Source organism: Anas acuta, chromosome 3, assembly GCF_963932015.1.
Source record: "Anas acuta chromosome 3, bAnaAcu1.1, whole genome shotgun sequence".
NCBI classification, from domain to species: Eukaryota; Metazoa; Chordata; class Aves; order Anseriformes; family Anatidae; genus Anas; species Anas acuta.
The window spans coordinates 37843160-37865982 of NC_088981.1; the positions used below are offsets into that span (position 1 = coordinate 37843160).

General features: G+C 38.1%; 1 long non-coding RNA gene across 1 annotated transcript; it reads left to right on the forward strand.

Moving 5' to 3' along the window:
• Nucleotides 1-206: 206 nt before the first annotated feature.
• LOC137852990 (uncharacterized) lies at nucleotides 207-6098 on the forward strand. Its single transcript, XR_011094135.1, has 4 exons — nucleotides 207-319; nucleotides 2882-2994; nucleotides 3401-3516; nucleotides 3767-6098. It is a non-coding gene; the product is annotated as an uncharacterized lncRNA (long non-coding RNA).
• The last annotated feature ends 16725 nt before the right edge of the window (nucleotides 6099-22823 follow it).

Genomic DNA, 22823 nt, shown 5'->3' on the forward strand with positions numbered 1-22823 from the left:
ACCCTAATTTAGGCATGAAATGGGCCTCTTGGAATATGCTGTGATATTATCTCTCTTGCACTTTGTGCCTGGTTGTGTATGTGAATGGGTGTAGTGTCTGCGATTTTGCAGAGCTTTCCTAATCATAAAACAGGCTCTGATAGAGAGGAGGTGATATGCTACTTCTGTTTGGCACTTCAGCAACTCCAGTGTCATTCCTCTGCCAGGTTGTGAACCCAAAAGTGTTGGAAGATGTCACCTGAGAAGGTGGCTGGTCCTGGCAGTGTTCTAACTGTGCTGCTTTGTCTGGGATGACGTGGTGTTGCAACACAGGATGTAGGTGAGGAGATTCCTTCCTGAGAAATGCATCCCATGGGTTGACACTTCTGATGGAGAGGATGACAGCATGGAAAAGGATAAATAAAGGCTTTAGAAGTCAAGAGAAAAATTTAGGAAATTCCTCTGATACCTCAGTTTTTGGTAAAGGCAAAAGAAGTGGAAACAGGTGGTCTCAGGAAAATGATCTAAAATAAAGGCGTGTGCTTAATTGCTAATTCTGCTAATGAAAGGCAATACTACTGAACATGACCTACCTTGGCTAATCTAGGACAACATTTTGTGGAGTATTATGGCTGTATGGAATACCTAGATTCATTAATAGCATCTGTTTCCATCCTTGCTTAAGGCAGGGGGTGATCAAACCCACGTGTGAGGCCCTGGCTGCCCAGGATGTGGGGAGGATCCCACTGTCCCCACCCGCCCCTGCACACACACACACACACACAATGGCTTGTGCACTGGAGGGTGGTGTGAGGAAGCATTGCATTTGATGGAGCTGCTGTCCTTGGAGCAAATGCAGTGTCACCAGGATGCTCTCTCTGCTGTACAGTTCTCCCCATGGCAGCAGCAGTCTCCTTGACTGCCACTCAGCCTGGGGCACTGCCAAACACTCACATCGCCTCTTCTGGGCTCTCATCTGGGTGGACTACATGAGCCTATGTCTGCAAGAAATTGTGGGTAGATATCTCAGACAGAAGAAAAAAAAATCACTTTAAATTGACAAATCAGTCCAAACCACTAAGGTTATAACTCCTTTTTTTTTTTTATTCTTCAAGCAGAACAGTAAAACAGACCTGTTATTGGCAGCTCATTAGTAGTGAGACAGAGGCAATATGTACCATGACATCAGAGTGCTGCTTGACCCACATCTATCATTTAGTTAGAGATCCTTATTCTTGGGCCTTTGCAAATGCCTATAAGACATGCAGAGTGTAGAACTCTGTGGCATAAATAAGATACAGATTTTCTACTTTTTGATGTGTTTAGCACATTTTTGTTACTTCCTTTAATACCACAGACCTTACATTCTTCAAGCATTAGGAGAACAAAAGGCTAACATGAGAAAAAAAAAAAAAAAAGTATTCAATAAAAAGTATCGTTCTGTTCACCTACTTAACATTTAAAATTTAACCTCTTTCTTAAAGGAAGACAGAATGAATACTGCAGCTGAGTAACTTCAGATATAAAAAGTTCCTTCATTAAATCAGTTGTTCTTTAATTCATAATAGAACTTAAATAAAGAATGACTTATAGGCAGCTGTTTCTAATATTGAGTCCCCACCACACATGAAAGGAACATTATTCTTACAGCAGCCTCTCTACCCTTGGGTGTTATCAGCCGAACATGTTTTGAACCCACCTAATGCATTTGAGGTAGCTTGGGTTTATTTTTCTTTCAATAAAATAAATGGTTTTGTAATTAAATTTCTGCACTGACTGTGCTTAATGGCTACATTGACAAGTGCTAATGTATGGGAAGAGAATGAGTTTGAAATGAAACATGCTGTTTTCCAATCTGCAAGCAATTTTGCACTGGGGCAATCAAAATCTTGTGCCAGTGAAACATTTTCATTAATCTGCTAACTTAGCGCACACTGCCCACTCAGCAGCACAAGGACACTTTTTTTAAAAAAACAAAAATATCATGAAGTGAGCCGTTGTTTGAAACCATTTTGTGGTCTCTGGCAGCAGGGCCTGTGGAAATTCGCTGACTTTACACCATGAAATGTTGCAGCTGTCTCAAAAGGGACTGGCTGCTTCAATGTTTCAGTTCTTGGCAATAATTCAGCTTTCAAATCTGTCTCTTTTTTCCCCTTAGCTAAATTTATTTTTGAATAAATCTTCTCATAGAAAATTGAGAGCAGCTATTACATATTTGGACTTCATTTATGAAAACCACTTCAAGTCATCAAGAAGTGCATCAATCCAGCTCTAATGTTTACAATACTTTCATGACTGGGAAACTAAACAATACTGTATTTCCCCCATTATCTTAATTTAGGTAGCACTGCATTTAAACATGAATGTGATTTTTTTTCTTTCTTTCTTTATTGCCAGACAAACATCAAAACTGCAGATTTGCTTTGTGTAACTTGCTGCAAGCTCTGTGCTGGATCTGGCCACTAGAGGGTTGACTTACCAACAGCTGCACTTTGCAGCCAGAATAGCAGCGCTCTTTTGTCAGGGAAAAAGCTTAGCAAAAAAGCAAGATGAATCTGCAACACCTTAGACAGGCCATATAGGATTCCTGCATTAAAAAAAAAAAAAAAAAAAAAAAAAAAAAAAACTACCAGGGATTATTATTGGGGTGGTATCGGAGTGGAGCTATTTTTATTCTCTGAGGAAAATGTACTAGAAGTAACCCAGAACAAATAAACCTCTGGACGGTCTTTAGCACTGTGTGCCTCAAGTCAGTTAGTATCCAGGATCACAGTGATGAAGTGTTTCTTTCTGGGATCCTTCATCTGGGACAGGTCACTGCTCAGCATTTCAGTCCTTTTGCTGTGTGCACTGCTTGGAGTAAGAGAACTAAATGAACTAAACTGTTCCTTTTATTGCACAGAATAATGGAGGATGAAATATTGTCCTGAAGCAGACTTCTCCCATTCAGCAAGAAATTGTACCTCAGGGAATGGATCACTACAAGACGGGACATGGCCAAAAAAATGTCATGCGGTGAGATGTGTGTGATGAAATGATGAGGATTAACCAATATTGGTGATGTTATAGCTTGTAATAATTATTCTCATGAGGCTTTTCCATACATAATAAGTAAACAGATTTTTTTTATTTGAGAGTTGGAGTTTGTGTCAGAACCCATTATCCAAACTCTAAAGCCAGGTTAACATCCGGTATGAGAACCTACTGCATCTTTACTTTTAAAAGAGTGGTAATACTTAAATGGATTCAGATTATTTGGGGCCTCTTTCATTCCTGTGTCTCCAGCATGGCATCTGCACTGTATGATGGCGAAGTGGCAAGGAGAACAGCTCTTTTTTTTTTTTTTGTATTTTATGGCAGTAGGGTACTTTGTAAAAGGAACTATGCAAAATCACCATTAGAAATCTCTTTTGCTCTGAAGTTTTTAGCTGCAGTGGAGAAGACAGTGAGACACCAACTACCATGGAATGAGGTTCCCAGAGTCACCTACCAATGCCTCCTCTGATCTACAGAGTGGGAAGAGCAGCCAATGCAAAGGTACATTGAAATGGCCCTCCTGAGTGTCCTTCAGGCAGGCTTATTGCTTCTGGTCCATGCTGGACTCTTCAGCTTAAATGCAGGGCTACACAAAACAGACATTTAAGTATATCAAGAGATCACCTTTTATTACTATGTCTCATCTTCGTTACCTGATGAATTCTAAGGTAATTCAAAATTAATTTCTAGCTACTAAAGAATGAATTGATACACAGGTATAAGAAAGATGAAATGATTTCCTCTCCTGCAGAGCAATTGTGTATGAAGAACAAGCACCACTGGAAAGCAGGAAAAGCCACACAGATGTTCTGTTATATGTGGATTACATCCACAGTTTGTGAGTAGCTCTGTTGCAATGGTCAAAGTTTAATGGCTGATATAAAGAACATTATAGCCTGTTTTGGAATATACAGAATATACAGTCTGTTTTGTGAAGGAGTAAAAGAGGGAAGACTTTAGGTATTAATCTATACCTTTTACTTTGCACATCAGCATGTATATTCCTCACCCTGTTGTGAATACGTAAATAGAGGCCTTGACATTTCTGAACATGTTGCTTATTGCTGAAAGTCTACTTATAAATCTGCAGTTGAGTTCCTGGTATTATTGAGGTAAGTGATGTATATTTATTTGCATTACTTACAGTAGTGATATTCTAAGGTAGAATTAATTGTAGGAGGAGACATTTAGAGGGTTGTAGAAGCAGTTTAGCAATCAGACTGCAGACTCCAGTGGGGATGTGAGACACTTACTCAACAGCAAGAGAAGGCAGGATGCCTTCAGTGGTCACAATAAGTGTGCTGTGTCTGGTACAAGCACAAAGGATATTATGGACTGAGTGGGACCCTGGAGAAACACCTCTCTGAGGTGTTAGCTGAGGACAAAGGGGATGTTCATACTCCACCAGAGCTAGCAGAAGAAATCAGCATACAGGAATGTAGCAGGTACCCAGCAACAAATTGTACAGGCAAAGCTAAGTGAAGTGTGAAGGACAAGGAGGTCAGCAGGGCCAAGTCTTTGTTTTGGGGCAGAGGAGGAGTAGTGAAGGCCAGAGAGGTACCTCTAAGTGGGCAGGGGAATATGGAATTAGGGGTTCTTCACAGAGAAAACCATTTCCAGGAAGATTGGTTCCTGTGCCTATGATGAAGGAAGACTTGGTCTCTCTTTTCTTTTAGCTCAAGAGTTACTTTGGTGGTAGAAATATAGCAACTTTCAAGTGTCAGGTTTACTTTAACACCAAATTACACAGAGCATACAGGTTGGTTAAGTTATAAAATAAAATAAAACAACATCCCCAGATGTTTGTAGGAAGGAGTGTATTCTTGGCAACATAGATTGCACCTCAACAGCTACTTTGAGCTTCTTTGTATATACAATTTAGAATTTTCATACAACCAATTGTTTCAAAACCATCTATCTATGAGTTAGCAATTATGAGGAAAGCACAAGAGGTCTACAGCAATATTTTATGGTGCTACACATTGAGAATTGCTGATGATACTGCCATTAAGAGACAATGAGTTTTGAAATAAAATACATCTGCAGTGGGCCAGACGGAAGCAAAGGATTTATTTTTAATGACAAAGCTTTTGTTTTATTGGCCTTGATACTAATGTGATTGTTCTTTCAGACTTCATGCATCTAAGCACTGTATCAAGGCCGCAGTTTGAATCATCTACAGTTACGAAGGGGGTTGCGCAAAGAAGTGCTAATTTCTAACAGTCCAGCTCCTTAACTGGTTGAAAACAAGACTTAGAAACAGTTGTCCAAGAAAACTAAAGTTATTATGTAATAATGCCTGCAGGGGTCCCATGACTGTTGCATAGCTTAGAACAAATCTGGCACTTCTTGAGGTAAGTCTCAGTAGAGAACACAAAACGATCACATCTGCTGATATGCATGCCTGAGAGAGTGCTGCAGTGTGATCTGGACTGGGTTTATGCCTCTCTTTAAGATCACAGGCCCCCCAAAAGAAAATTTTGTCCATCTAGTATAGCCCTTGGCAACGTTTAGTTTTGTATCAGGCATATCCATGTACCACAGCAGATATCTTAAACAATCTTTATATTGGGTTAGTGTCTCTCCCATGGGTATTGTAAAGTACTACAATTATCAATGAAACTTGGACTGACTTTCCAGATTTATGACATCATCTTCTATCAGAAAATAGAAGTCCATAACATGACAAATGTGTTACCATTGATTGCTAGAAGTCTAACACTAGAGATTTTTACACATGGACTGAGGGATCTGTCATTATGAACATTCATGCTTCACATACTTTTTCTCTGTATGTAATAATGTTATATTTTCATAATTAGGCTCTCAAAAATCTGAATATGTATAAACAGTGCATCTTCCACCTTCTTAAAGTAACTGTTTGAAGATAACTCTTTGAAGATAACTATTCTTTTTAGAGATTCCTTCTTTGCTAACTCTTTATCATTTCATGATTGAAGGAAATAGATCTGCATGTTGCAGAGAGAATAAATTTTCTTTTAACTTTCCTCCATTCACACAATCTGGTGAATCAACTGATGTTTATTCAACAACAAAGTCAATTAAAGCTCGAGTTGTTGGTTTTTGTCATATCTGTGAGATCACTGAAACAATGATGTACAAGCACTGAAACAATGTTGTACAAGCCACCCATGCTTTCTCCATGTAGATTGTCAGACTAAACATACTCTCTTTTAAAAAGTTTCCCACTAGTTTTCCAAATGAATCTGCCTTCAGCTTCTGAGCATGTCATTATTTCATAATAATTCAGTTTATGTACTGGCATCATAACAGTGTTGCCCAAGATGTTGACTTTGTTGATTAGATTTCATCTCTTGTTGCAGTACAAACACATACAATATAATTTAAGCTAACATTCTTCTTTATCGTTGTCATAAATAATTTAATTTTTCATAGTTAATCTCATATTTTGTTACCTACATGAAGTCTTTCATTCACAAGGGGAGGTAGCTTTGGAGAAGCACCTCTGCAGAAATGTATGGACAGACTCCTGCAAGTTCTAGGGTCAGATTGGGAAAAAGCAAAGATGTTTAATCAAAATCTAAAGAACAGGAGATTTAAAGTGGCTTTCATGGACTAGAGGTAAGAATTGACTGCTGGATATTGAATGAAAGAGGGATGGGAGGAGACTGTATAGAGCCTTGAAAATGAATACAGCTGGAGAAACCCAAAGAGGAATGCAAAGACAGAAACAATATAGTTAGTGAAAGTCTTATAACAGCTTCATGAAGTAAGCCAGTCTTTGGCAAAGCTAAAGGAAAGGATTTTGTGATGTCCAAAATACAAAGCCTGGGGGCATGGACAAGGAATTTAGTTGTGTAGGTGCACCATATAAGGATGTACCCCAGAGAATATCATCCCAGTGCATTTATTAAAATATGCAAATAATTACTGCCATTTTACTAATACTCTCATCTTGAGATCAGATTGTGTTGTCAAGTTACTTACTTGGATAAATTTACTGCTATCTCATGTTATATGCCGTAGTTGGCACATCATTTCTGGTGTCCCCAGAGCACTGCTTCATGACTGGCTTGATGTGAGGGCAGGAGGTGGGGGGTGGGAGAGGTCAGTAGGTAGAACTGACATGGTTAGTCATGGGTAGAAGCCACTGACATGGTTAGTTAGTATACATGGATAGAAGCCGCTCACACCCGAATACGCAATTGCTAGACTGTCAATGAGCATCTTGTTTCTAAACTGCTGCTACCCAAATATTGTAGCTCAATAGACCAAGCAGCCGTTCTTCCTTTCGGCAGGAGGAAGCTGGCAGCTGAACCTATTTCATTCTCCATCTCCCACTCAGACATATTCTTAATGCAAAATCACTCCATTCATTTTGGTGTATATCCCACAGAATTGTAATTTCAACCTCCTTAAAATTCAGTTTAGTTCTGGTGTATGAGAACTATGCAAATGCTATTTTGGGGACTAGAAAGTGAATTATTTTGCAGGCCTGTGTAAGGATTCCTCTTGAATATAGTTTTCCATACAGTTAGATTACTGCATTCAGCAGTAATCACTCATGTAGGCTATGTTATAACTATTTTCTCCACATGTTAAATTTGAATGATGACATTGTTATTATATACTTATGTATATTCCTCTAGTTCCCAAAGGCTCTTGTCAGGACAAAGTTTAGGAAATGCTGTACAAAAGCATATAAAGGCAATCCCTTCTTCCAGGTCATAGAAATGACAGAGAGGGGAAAAGTGAGGGACACCCAGCATAGGTACTACAATTTACCATTGCATACAGATGTTATACAGATTTCATATTTTCCCTGACCAATGACAGATATATGAAGTTATTGCCAACTATTCTAATCAGTCCCTTAAGACATCATTATAGGCTTCTGTAAAGTGGCACAGTAAAACTTCACCTAATAGATTCACTATCTCTATTTGAATTGGGGAAATCTGTTCCTTTCTACTATGGGAAAGACTTGGGTTGTAAAGAGAGCTAATATCTTTTAGATAACACTAAGATGAAATTCCTATGGGGAAAAAAAAAAAAGTATTTTGGACACTCTATTTCGTTCAGATATGCATAGAGCATCTCAGAGCCAACAGTGCTACTCTTTCTAGTCAGGTTTACTATGGGTGTGGAAAAATGACACAGAGCCAAAAGTTTCAGAGTGTCCCAGTTATTTTGAAATGTATGAAAACCATAGAAACCACCAGCAGTGGGTTTACAACGTCTGTGTCATAGATTTCTTTCCTCCTGTAACAAACATCCAGCTTGTAGACACAGGAACTAAGGGTGAAACACTAAAGGAGAATTAAGCATGAGTGTCCCTCCTCTTTAACCAGTGCAATAATTAGTACAGAGCAATAGCTCCATCAAGCTCCAGCTGAACAATCACATCCCAGGAAATTCAACCAACAAGTGTGTTACAAACAACCACATCTGTGTGGCAACACATAGGTATGCACTAGTGCCACCTAGCCAATACCCAGTATATGTCACTTCAAGCATTAGGCAAACCTCAAGACCATCATTTCTACAATAATGTTTTACATGCTTGGATAAATTTGTGGAACAAATTATTAAAGCAATGATCTGTTTATGGAAATCTTAACATAATTAATAAACTGAGAAAAAGTAGTACTGAAATACATTAATTAAATGTTATTATATTGGCCAAATAAATCATACACAGCTGTTTACCCAATGGCCCTCTCATAATCAAAGCTGTCCTGATGTGAAGTCCAGAGAAAATTAGAGAAGCCAACTGTCTGAGGAATAACTTTCAGAGGCAAAAAACATAGATTTTCAAGGACTTTCCATTGCACTGTAATGTAAATGCAAAGCCAAATACCAAGTAGTAAAAAAGTGGTTATCTCTTATTAGGGGCACTATACCTTCTGAGTAAGCTGCAGTTCAAAGTTAGGAATATGCAGACCTCCATTCAAGCAAGAGTACTTTGTGCATCTTAGTTTGAAAGTAAAGAGAGCTCAATAAAAGATGCAAATTTCCTAGTTTAAAACTTATATCAAGTGTAATATAACAGGCAGGATAAAATGAACAGCTGCTAATGAGACTTGGAGTCTCCCAAAGCAAAACCCAGGAATCAGGTAACCAGTATTTTAAGAAGATTTACATTTCAACTGTGGCTTTGTTGTTCAGCCTTATTTCTATGCAAAACTGTCATACTCTGACCAGAAAGAATGTACATAAGAATAACCAGAATTAGGATTTTGTTTTATTCCCCCTGTGTTACTGGAAGTGTTTTAGGAGTACTGAGGAGATCCTCACCCTATTGAAGACAACAGAAAAATCCTTTGTGGTTTCAAAGTCACTGGGGTTTTATTCTTTGTGATTAATGAGAGATAAGATTGGAGGAAATGGGGGGTATTTTAATTAGATCAACTGTCTGAAATGCAGTTCTCATTGTCACTAGATGGTGCAGCAGAGTAGCTTTACTTTGGATCAATTGAACTAGAACTTTGGAAAATATGCCAGGGTTGGAGTTTTGCAGAGAAGGCCCTCCCTGAAATAGGTCTGTCTCTCAGGACTATTCCTGTTTGCAGGTTGAGCACTACCGTCTGCTCTAATATTATCTGAAGAAATTGAATGCTGCTCATGAGGATAATATCCCTTAATTTTATCTAGCCATGCCATAGCCAGAACCATGAGACATCCTATTTATTCAGAAAAGTTATGTGGTACATTTGAGAAAAAAAGCATGAAATGATTCACATATCTTGGGAAGGGTTACAAAAAACTTCAGATAACTTGTTGGTTTCACTAAATTTCACTGTTTAGCTGTTCAGAATTAAGCAGATCAATGACAATTTGAAGTATTTTTGAGAACCAGACTGAAAAGTCTACATGACATCAACAACTTTTTCCTCCTGCTTTCTTCCTTTCTTCCTTTCCTTTTCATCACCATATGTGGAATAAAAAGCAAAGAGGGTGATGTAATCCAGTTCTGAGGTGGATCACTTAGAAGTCATACTCAAACCACACCTTGTTCACCATATCAAATGATAATTTTCCTTTGAAGCTCTCCCAGCAGCAGTTCTGTCCCCATTAGCTTCATCACCTGTCCAAAAACCACAGCTGACAATTTCTAGCCTGTAGACTATAGACTGCTATAGCCCATTCCACAGAGTAATGGGAAATTTCTTATGCTGTTTTATACATAGCAGTTTTACAGACTTAACAATAAAAATATCTTTTTGTTTTCAGGAAAAGGTCAATTCTAATATTGAAATTACGTTTGATGCGCTCTTGTTAAGGGAGGCTCATCAGAACATCCAATATTGGAGTTCAGATTGAAACAAAATTATCAGATTGTCCATATTGACTTGGACTATTGCTTGGGAACTAAATTTTCTAAAATGGGAATATAGACAGTTTGGGGATTGGCAATACATTCTATGGTTTGAGCCTATCTCAACAATAAAAAGTGGCTATACTTTGAAAGGTTAATGGCACGTTTTCATCTCAGTTATGCTTCTGAGAAAAACTTAATAAAAACATTTTATTTTCACTTTGAAAATAATGAGAAAATTGCATTTTGGAGAACAGCATGAAAACTGTGTTGCTGTGTACTGAATTGTACTGGGCTAAGATTTGAACTTTTTTTTTTTTTTCTTTTTTTTTTTTTTTCTCTGAGAGGTTTCCTGCCAGCTCTAAGACAGGATATGATTTAGGAGAGAGAGAAGTTAGATTCTTCTGCAGTCCACGCGTACATTATTTAAAACCCTGGAGACAGAATAGAAAGAAACAGAAGTAACCAAAATAAGTCTAAGTGCTGGTTCTCAAATTGCTAAGTCTTTACACAGTAGAACTGATTATATGCCATGTTTTTGTTACCTTGGTATATTCTATACTCTGTTCTGTGAGTAGAGCAGATCAAAAGAAGGGTATGGAAAATCACTGATAAGATTGGCAACCAGCACGAAGCATGACTCAATATTATTGACATATCAGCTGAAGGGGTGGCATTTTTTGAACTCTGATGACATCTGTCACTATTTGTGTTTTACTGATTATTGACCCCCCCCCCAAAAAAAATAACACCAGAAGACTCTGGAGCTTATACTTGAGTCATAAACCCTTGTGAGCTGTTTATCTGTGACTGTGCAACTGAATGTTGATGCATATTTGGGCAGGCAAGAGCACATTCTTTAAGCAAAAATATGTCTTGCTCAGAAAATTCAAAGTATAAATGAAGGTGTATATAGTAGGTGTATAAGGGAATCTGATATATTTTTGTGAGGGTTTTTGAAAACTTGATTTATGGAGAGTTTTTTTGTTTATTTGGATCTAGTTCTGCAGTGGTGAAGAAAGAAAAGGCTGAACACTGACATTCTCATGTGTCACCCTGAGATGTGAAGAACATCTTTGGAAAGGCAGCATCAAAAGGAAGGGAGATGTTAAGCTACACACCTGGGCTAAGAAGAATAAGTAAGAGTTGTTAGCAAATGATGTTAGAAAATGATGGTTAGGGCTACGAAGATGGTGAATGGCCTAGAGGGCCCTTCACATATGAGGAGTGGCTGAGGTCACTGGGCCTGTTCTGCCTGGATAAGAGGAGGCTGAGGGGAGACCTCATTGTGGTCTACAACTTCCTCGCGATGGGGAGTGGAGAGGCAGGTGACCTATTCTTTGTAAACACCAGTGATAGGACCCGCAGGAACGGTGTTAAACTGAGGCAGGGGAAGTTTAGGCTTGACATCAGGAAGAGGTTCTTCACCGAGAGGGTGGTTGCACACTGGGAACAGGCTCCCCAGTGAAGTAGTCACTTCACCAAGCCTGTCTGAATTTAAAAAGTGATTGGACTATGCACTTAGTCACATGCTATAAATTTTTGGGTAGACCTGTGTGGTACCAGGAGTTGGACTTGATGATCCTTATGGGTCCCTTCCAACTCAGGATATTCTATGATTCTGTGATTCTGCATAACTGGGTGAGGATGGACGGTATTGGGTGAAGGTGGTTTCATGGATGTTTTGGCTGTGTTGCAAGAAGATTTAACTGTGTAAAAGATTGTGTGCTTGAAATGACCAATTTAAATTTGTGCTTGGGGGCCCATTCAGATGTCACTGCATTCCAGAAAATATTATTAAAGGTCTCAGTCATCAGAAAGCAGAGAAATGATGCATATCAAAATGGAAAATTAGTACAGGCATTCACATAATAAAATCCACTAATCCAATCATAACTGCACAACTGCTACATTCTCTTCCCTTCTGGAAGACAAGATGTGTACCCCATGAGGCAGCCACAGAGGGCAATATTTTAAAATAAATTCCATCACTTTGTATGCTAGAATGCTTAATTATGAGCAACCTTATATTCTAAACATCCCATTTTATCTCAGGAAATTAAAGGAGACATATTTAAAAAAGCAAAGGAAGGAAAAGTTTTGGAGCAATTAGTTCCGTTTTACTTAAGATCTTTTAAAATGTTGAATCTCTGCTAATAAATATTACACATGATCAGTTTTGAAGGATCTCTTCACATTTGTTTATTGTTTAAGACACATTCCTCTCAGTTTAGCCCCAAAGAAATTTTGCTTAGCATGGCAGAGGCTGCTAGAAATGTTTTTAATCCAATACTACATCCCCTACAATCCCCTACATCTTGCTATGGAAGAATTGCAAATTCTCAGATATAAATTTCCAAAGTGAGCAAGCTGTGCACTGTTTCTGTTGTGAGCCTTTTCCATAGCCTAATAAGTGAGCTCAGTCCACCCAAAGTTTTTTCTGAATGTGTTCAGACACATCTTATTGGGGCATTCAGGCCTTAGGGCTGTCTCACTACTCCCACATCCATACATTAATGCCATCTTTCCCTTTTGCTTGGGCAGCTCTTCAGAAGTGTCTTTTTGTAACCCTGATCACCTGCCTACTTCATCATTGACACCACCACCAGAGGGTGAAGTCCTGGAAAAAAACACTAGTGTAAGACCTACAAAGGGAGTCTGGAAGGGCTTCTAAGGGTTTAGTTGTGCTTTGAAGATTCAGGCAGGTCACAGGCAGCCTCCACAAATAGCTGCTTTCTCTGCTGGGTCATGTTTTGCAAATGATTGCTTCCTGCTTTCCCACCCCTGTTCTGAAGCATGGCTGATCAGATGAAAGACAATATCTATCACCTGACATACCTGTGTAATTTTTTTGCTCCTCCTTGCTTGGAAAGAGTCTAATTCTGCTTTGTATACATAGCTCCAGCTTTCATTCACTTTGGGAGGAGATTGCCATTTGGGAGGAGATTGTCAAGACAATGGCAGTCAATGGTTTCTACCATTACCTGTAACATTTGGAATATGAACAATCGTCAGTGTTTCAAAAGATAGTGAAGTTGAAAAATCATACACGCTAGAGATAACCAGTACTAGAAATGTTATTTTTTGTTGGGTATGGCTCCTTGGGTTAGGATATTTGATCCCAGTCTCAATAGCTTCTCTGTCCCTGGGGCAAAAACTTAATGCTTTTGCTTTCTGAACTAGTCACTATTTATAATATACATACACTATATTACAATCTTTTTTTTTTTTTTTCAACTTTTTATGAGGTGTGCTTATTAAATGAAATGGTAAGTCTGGCACTGGCAAGTCTCTTGTGCACTTTTTTTTTCACATTTCCTTTCTTTTGGCAGGTCCATGAAAAGGGAGTAAGTTTCTGTGGGCTGTGCATGCTTTTCCACCCTTTTTCAGGATTTGTCACATCTCCTGGAAGGCCTTATAACTCACAAAACATGAATTTATATCCAAGCAATTTGCCAAGTCTTGTCAAACCCTAACATTTTTGTTGGCAACTATTTGCATCTCTCGGCTGAAAGGGAGTAACTTAGATCATCCAGACACAATGCTGTTCTTTGGATACCTTTTGATGGTCAACGTGTTAGTTTTGATACATGGTTTAATCTCTGCTTGCATGGGGCCACCCACTATATTTCATGTCCTCACCCAGTGAATCTTTCACGAAGTGGACATTCTGCTTCATCAGCTGATTTTCTAGTTTTACACATCTGCACTTGCAGTTCCACTTCTATATGAAAAAAAAAATGATCTGACAAAAAAAAAATCTTAAACATTCAATAGATGTAATGCTTCATGCTTCTTTCAGATATAGTTCCTTTGTTAGGTGCAGTTGCAGTGCCCTCTACCACCTCTACTACTGTAAGGGAGGCTGTACAATGAGATGAACATGTATTAATTTTTTCAGAAGACAAGTTAATTTTTAGTTTATGTCCATCTTCTTACTGTGATAACCACAAAACTTTGGCTCTTGGGGTGTGGAAGAAGGCAGTCATTTAAACCTTTGAGACAGTAGTAAGTTGAAAGGCAAGTTTTTGTTCATTATAGCTTGTTCAAACAGCTCTGAGAGAGATTTTTTGATGTTTTTAAATGCCTCAAGATGAAATTTATTCTAATCTTTTGCACTCATCAAAATTAGTTGTGATAAAACCAAGAGAATATGGGACATCCTCAGGTAGGACCTGTGAAGACAATATATATTGGTTTGGGTTACTAGCCACATAGATGAGAGAAGTTTTAATAATAGGCAGTGCAACAGATGTTCGATCGCTAAGCCTAGTCCTGCCATATGCTATTTGTTATTAGTCATTCTGGATGCCATCCATCCCTGTACCAGCGCTTGCTGGAAGCATCAATCTGTAGCAGCAAGAGTGAACCGAGGCATATGCACGGAAACAGCTGGGAGGGTCTGCCTATCTCCTCAGCTAGTTCAGAAGAGGGTAATGCGAGAGCCAGGCTACGTTTACATTCACCACCATCTATACATGACCTAGGCCATGCTGGGTCCCACTTAATTGGTATACAGCAAACGAGGAATCCACTTCTGGCAGTTATTTTTAGTCGTTCCTTGTGACATCTTGGGATAGCCATAGAGTCTGACCTTACTCTGAAACGAAGCATTCTTTGCCCTTTAGCACAGTGCTGCTTATATTTATTCCAGGCACGAACGTGTTCACCGGCCTCTGCCTGCATCATATTTTTGAGGGAAAAAGAGGATGGTACATAGTTACGCTCAATCGTACAAGAAACTGGTAGTTAAATTTGCACCCCAGACAGACTCTGTCCTATTTTCTTCCTGTTTGAAAGTAAACACCCTGCCTTCCTATATAGTAGTTCAGTCTTGTGTGTCAGTGGTAGGGGAGAGGAGCAGATGCCTGAGGAGGTGCGTGCACAGAAAGGACAGGCTGCTGCCACCTCAGACCAGAGACACCTCCAGAGAGCAGGGGTAAGGGACAGAAGAAGCAATTTTTACTGGAAGGGAACCATGAATTTTCCTTTCAGTTTGAGGAAAACCTCACTAGCAGTTAAAAAACAAGCTATGCATTTTAAAATTGGGAGTTATTCTAGCAATAAGTCCCTGAATTATGGTAATTGCAAACACTGAGCTGCCTCTCCATCTCTCTCTTTCTCGTTTGTTTTAGCCTCTCCGACACAAAGGAAAAAAAAAAATCTGTTCTCAGCTGCCCATACATGTTTCTCTAACTGTTCAGTGAGAATTACCAATTGAGATATTCATCTGGTCAGAGCAAGCAAATTGGCAAATCCCCATGCACCCTTGTCGTGCGAGGGCTGAGCCGTCCAGGCGCACAGCAGGAGGCTGGTGGCTCCAGTTGTCCCTGCAGCCCCAGGACCCTGTCATGCCTGAGTGCATGAAGAAGGAAGCTGTTGTGCAACAGAGAGGACAGGGGAAACAATCTACTTGAACAGATTTTATGCTTTGCTCCAGAAAACTGGCCAAAATTCTGATCTGGTTTTGAGAGAAAAAGCTCAAGATATTGCCATGGTAGCAATATTTTAGTTGCCTAAACTAGCTTACTGAGGACCCAAATGGCTTTATTTCCTTGACGTATTTCTAAACTTCAGGGAAAGTGAGTCACATCTAGCTCTCTCTCTCCTTTTTTTTTTCTTTTTTTTTTGGTGGCAAATCTAATTCTCACTGCCTTCTGCCCCGCTGTGCATGTTGCACTGTATCGCAATCTGATCCCTCGAGGTGCTGAGTGATTCTCTCAGCACCTCGCCATCAGCATCGCCTCTGTGCTCAGCCCTGCATGGTGCTTTATGGATAAGGCCTTGGGTGCTTAAGTTCAAGAGTAGTACCATCATGTCACAGGACTGTTTACTTATTGACATACTGTCCTGCTTTTGAGCATTTTGAGCAAAAAGGCAGAATGCCAGTGCAGCTTTAGAAGCCCAAAATAGGCTAAATATTTCTGATTAAATTTAAAATACTTATTATAAACATGGTGATTATATTTTTCTTTCCAACAGATTCAGCTGTAGCAAAAATTTTATATTAGGTTAGGCAATGTTATGCTTTAACTATTCTCTGTGTGTGTGTAATAGATTTAAAGTATTTATTTTGGTATATGATCCAGAGATTTTGCCCTCTGCATCCCTTTCATTGTTGTGCTGAAGCCAAACAATGAAACTTGTTCTTTTAAAGCCACAATCTCCTTAGTGTTATTTGGAACATAGATTTGTAATAGCTTAATAGAAGGACATCAGTTTCCTTAACAGTCATCTTTTTTTCTTCCTTTTTTTTCTTAGACATTAAATGCGTCATTTTCCAATGAGAGATACTTTTGCAAAATATCTTTTTGCCAGAAAATGACCGTTAAAACAAGGGATTTTGTGTTCTTTTTGCTATTGTTTTGTTGTTGTTGTTTCCCTATGAATAAGCAACATTTGGTGGAAATGTTTACCAAGTCCAAGATGCAAGATGCCCCTTTTTCTTTTCTTTCTGAGAAAGGCTATATAATAGCAAAGTCATATGACTTTATTACTGTAAATTAAACTGTCATTTGTGTGAGTTATTGCAAATGTGCAATCCAAAGGTAAAGGCTTGTTTGGATTATTATGTATACATGTATTTATACACCACACTTTCAGTTCTCATTTTGGCAAATACAGGCTGGATGGTTAACCTGGATATTTCCAATCCTGGCACTGGGACACATTCCCCCCCTTATGGCAATAGCACATATGGAGTTTTACGAGTCTGCTCTGTCTCTTTATTAATGGGTTTCACCTTTTACCTCAAGTAGCTGAGGATCTTGATTTTAAATCCAGGGTTTTCAGGTCCAGACCTTGTAGTCAACCTAGCCAGAGGTGTTCTTATATGAGCCCAAAACCAGTAGCAGAAAAGCCAAGAATCATAGTTTTATTCTTCAGTGTGGTAATTCTTCTTCCATCTTTACTGAATATCAATATCTCTTTCTAGTTGTTGTGATAATTAGTGAATCTAAAGTATTAACAAGCAGAAATTTTCTATTTCCCAGAGATTGCAGTGTATTTAAGTATATTTATATGGTGGAGAAGGTGTGTCATCTTCAAAAATATGGGCAAATGGATGATTTCTTTGATCCAACAAAAACAGTCACAGAAAGAAAAGGATGCAAAATTCAGGGTGTTGCAAGTTCATTCTCAGAGCTAAGCTGTGGTCTCTTTATTTTACTATTGCCAAGAATTCATGCCAAGTCATTGAGGTTGACCACGTTTTATTACCTCTGTTTTTGCTATTCTACCTTAGTCCTGAGACAAGTGGGAAAATTGTGTCTGAAACTGTCTTTAAACTCTGGACTTCTAGATTGTGCATCTTTAATGAATATTGGATGTGTTCCACTACTGTGTGCTGCTGTCTGGACCTTAGCTTATTAGACACTGTTTTGACATCCATAATTATAACCAGATTTGAGATAGGTGACATGCCTCAGTGTACAAAATTTTATGTCATCCTGATTCAGCTGCTTTTCTAGAGGAAATCATTGAATTCAAAACTAGTATTTAGATACTTTTAGTTTTACTTGTTTTGGCCTTCCCTATCCAAGGTGTGAAAAATGGCAATTTCTATATTTCTGGGAAATTAATTTTCAGGATTGACTTTGGTCCAGTAACCTGAAGTGCTAACATAGTCCATATGTCTGACTAGTGAAGCTTGACTGAAAAGTATGAAAGTTCTAGCAAAAGTCCATTTTTTCTGCTCCTTTTGGTAAATTGCAGGATTCCATTATAATGATGATAATCCATGGTTATTGGTGTCTGAACACTGATCCCCAGTGAAGCTGGGATGAAGGTAAAATGCATGGAATTTGTTCTCTATAGGTGCTGCTTTTCATGCTGAGCAAAAATGCAGTATTTAGAATTTGTTCTCCTGCAGTATTTGTCATCGTTCTACCACTCTCTTAAGATTATAATTCCTGCTCAATATTTTCTTTTTAAACTACCTCTCATTTTAATATATGCTTTGTGTTTTCTTAAAATAAACGCTGTCATGCAGCTCTTCTACTTCCTTTATTGAGAAAACAGTAATACCCATACGATGGTGGAAAAAAATTGAGAGGGAGGGAGAGACAGGGAAAGGAAACAGAAATCATAACCAAAAAGTTCGCACTGATTATTGAAATAGTCAGTGTTCCCTTGGGCTGTGGGGAAGGGAAAGGCACTTTTACAGTGTCTTGGAATATTTTTCTTCTGTACGATTCTGACTTTTCATTGTGTATTTATGCTACAGTGAGAGACGGGAAGAAAAGAAAAAGAACTCAGTTTTACAGTAAGTTTTTTCATTATCTTTTGTAGTAACACTTGCTAGTAACAAGTCCTAGGGAATATTAATATTAAGGTTTATAAAACTGTGGTTCTTGACATTCGTGTGTAAAATTATTTAACAAGAACATCATATTAATACTAATGGTTTCTTCTTCTCTGCAAAAAAATTGTAGCTTAAAATGTGCGTAGTGTCAGAATGACACTTTTCAATGTAGAATTATTATCCTATTTAGTTCTGTGTTATTACTAGCGGGAAATATTTATGTATTTGTAGAAGGCTTCAGTAAGCCTTAAGTCCAGTTTTTGGGGAGGTGTTTAAATGTAGAAAACAGACAAAAAATACAGTGAAAAACTTCATGGATTAGCTTCTGTACAGTCAGGAGAGACATCATGAAAGCATGGAGCATTTTCCTAGGTTATTGACAGAGAACTGCAATATTTTAATAAATTTTGTCTATCAGAGACTGCTTTTTTCTTTCTGAGCAGACCCACACTCAAATTTATCTGAAATCAATCTTAGGAATTCCTTTTATTTCAAATGACTTTGGGTCTTCTGAGGACAAATCACTGGCAAAAATTGTTTCATATTTTGAAGCAAACAAAGGGAGATGCTGTTGTGATTGTGGAGGTGAGTTATGGACAGCCTGCCTAAGAGAGTCAGGCCCCAGGATAGAGAGGGAAAGGGCAGGGCAACTTTTTTGTCTGCAGCAAGGTAGTGGGTACTGTTTGAAAAACTGACTACATTTCTCTGACAGACTAAAAAATATACCATAAAATGTTGTCTGATATTACGGTATAAGTAGCAATAATTTACTGAGCTCCCTTTACCAATAAATAAATAAATAAATAAAATAAAATTACAAAGGCTTCCCCCTACTACTGCCAGATCACTACCTGAATTTGCAATAGTAGCATACTTCTACTCTAAAACTGCTACCAATCTTCTGAATACAAGCAATAACTACATATGGACATGTTTAACAAATCAGAAAGAAAAGATTGATTGCTGGCAAATGTTTTGTCTCCAATTATTTTCTCCATAAAAGCTAGAATTCCAGATAAACAGAGTAACCAAATCCCACTGGTTTATCTGTAAGAATACACTGATTTAGAAATGCTATTAAAACTGCTTATTTGAAAATCACCTAACAGTGAAGACTGAAAGCAACATTTTTTTCATATTGGCCTGCTTTAGGGTCACATTTCAACATTTTGTAGCAGAGTGCCACTGTGAGTAAAATATTTAGTGCTGCTTCCATCAGAACTCTGCATTTTATCTCTATTTCTTTTATCCTCTCTCTTATAAAATGAACGTGATTTTTCATGCCGACAATGCACAAGATATATTTCTCACATCCAGTATGTATGGCACTTGCTAAATCAGCTCCTGACACACCAGCTAATTTTAATGGGGGAGGCTAAGAGATACACCATTAGTTATTATTTCTAATGTGTTTCTTAATATGAAACTTGTCATTTTCAGCTGTGATGCTGACTCAGCAGTAGGTTTATTTCCAGAATTACTAAAATAACTTTCCTGACAGAGTAGCAAGGGACCCATGATTCACTGGTAGAGAACAGTGAAACAGAAGGAGGCCTTTTTCCATCTACTAATATTAAAAAATAAACTGGTAAGAGTTCATAAAGCAGTCCTGGGGAACTTCTAGGATACAAAAAAAAAAGTGGCAGTAGATCTCATATTTCACAGATGGATTGAACACAACCATATTTTATTTTGGGTTCCATCTTAAATATATAGCTTGCATTATTTTACACATTTAACCAATGTTGCAAAACAAGATTTAGAGGGATCACTTTTTATTTGCTTATACCTACTTCACATATGTCAGAATCAATCACTTATTTAGACAGATGTTTTCTTACTCATACACTGCAGTAAAGTGACATTTTGTACATGTAAACTTTCTTTTGGTTCACAGCATTTAATGACTGCTCTTTCCCATCCCCAGGTTTTTGGGAATATTCAGGTGATAAATACATGATTCAGAAATTTAGAGTGGTCTGTTTTACAAAATACTTGAAAGCCATTTAATTTCAAATGGAGGCTTTTTTTTCTTCAGGTATTTTTTTCATATTATTATTATTACTATTACTATTACTATTACTATTACTATTACTATTACTATTATTCTTATTATTTCTTTTCTGAAAAAGAAGTGCCTTCCATCAGTATTAATAATGTTTTAAGAAATGTCTGTTACTCCTCAGCTAATAAATCAGCATAATGCTTTTGCTAAGAGAATTATATTGATATGTTTCTGTGTGGGCTTGAACAGGTATTTGCATACGTACACAAAGACTGCATGTATAAAATGCCCAAATTTGTAAGCACTTATAGAGAAATTAAGATTCTGTGTTTTCTGTTGTCATGAATCTCAGCTAGCATTAACCATGACACCTTTTCTGAGCACCCCAAGTCCTTTTTAAACCAAGGAGAAAAATGGAAAGAAAATCTCTCTTTTTAAAGGGAGCAAGATCCTATGGAATACCTCCACCAGTAAATTTTCATAAAAAGACATAAGCTACTATTCCAAGCTGGAGAAAAGTGATAAAAGACTGCCTTTATCACCACTTCTAGATAAGGCCAGCCAGCATTTCTCCCAAATGATTCCTAAGTTGCACTGATGGCTTAGCTCCTTCCTCTACATCCATTTTAAAGCTATCAGAGCTCTTTGGCACCTATGGGAAGGAGCACTGGGGACATGCGTGTTCCTTAATAGAGGGTTCAAGTGAGGGGTCAGATTTCATGGTTTTGGCCTTTCCTCTTAGACCCTGCACAATGCATGCCTGTGAATTCATACCAAGGAGGTGTCTGCTCTTTGGGCTGCCCAGTTAAGCATGGACACGAAGCCCCTTTGCTATGTGGAATATCAGCAAGACACAGATGGTCCTTGTCATGCTGTCCTCCAGCTGTCTTGCTGGTTGGAGACTGCAGCTGGAGACAGAAGCTGATGCTATGAAAGAAAACTCACTGATAAATGTCAAGCTTTATAATACCCTCTTATTTGCCTTCCCTTCTTCCTGATTCCTCACAGCTTGCTATTCTTCTTGTGCTCTGAGTATTCCTGAACATACAAATACATGTATATCTCACAACAAATGTTTCTTAACATGTATAGAGAGCACCCTACCTTTCTGGCAAATATAGACATCACTAATGATCAAAACTTTGGATCTTTAAGACATTTTTGTTGGTAGATATGAAAATGCTCTACTTCAAAAGAGCAAAATAAGCAGTTGTTTGGGCTTTAGCATCCTTCCTATTGGTTCTATTCCCCTTACTGCTTCTGTGCTCTCTATTGCCTAGTGGTCAATGCCAACCCAAACTGAAGGCCTGGTGTCCCATAGTGAAATTCTTCAAGCAATTTGCCCAAGTTACCCTCTGCCTTTTCTTAGCCTGCTTTTATAACCCTACATAACACCACTTAGTTGGAATATTACCAAATTTAGTAGCTGAGGCCCTTGCAATCAGAAAAGACCATTAGACTTCTTCAGACATTTTCCCATCCAGAACAAAATGCAGTACCCAGTTTGGATTCAGCCACATGCTTCAGGCTCTTATCCTTCAAAACGTTTAATAGAATTAAATCCAAACCTTAATGTCTTTAGAAGAAAAAGCAAGTGTAACATATCTTGAATATTAAGGAGATGTCAGAGCTAAGGGTGGACATATATCTTCACAGATGTTCTCTGTAGTGTGTTTATGTTTTCCCTGCCCAAAGCAGCAGACCATCACTGGGGCATCTTCACTAGGAAAGAATATTTTCTTCACTTGCATTAACAAACTACCAGAATCAGGACACTCTGTAACCCTCATATTTATGCATGACAAGTTAACAACGATAGAGTAATTAAGCATTTTTTTTGATGTCTAGTTTCAGCAAATATTTCAAACCATCTTCATAATTAGAACGTGGACTCATGTTAATTGACTTAAGGTAGTTGAATAAATTGAGAAGCATGTGTTGCTAATGCACAGAAGACAATGGGGTCACAGTTCAGGCAGGTATAGAGTTTTAAGAAATGGTTAGCCACTGGCTGATTACTTTTAGTAACCAGACACAAAGAGAAGGTGGTTATCACACTGTAGACTCCCCTCTATGGCTATTTATGTCAAATATAAATTACTCAGAGCTAATGTACAGTGCCCACATTGAGGAAAGCAATATCACAGACATAATTTTGTTCATGACTAATTTGTAACCAACACTATTTATTTATTTTTTAG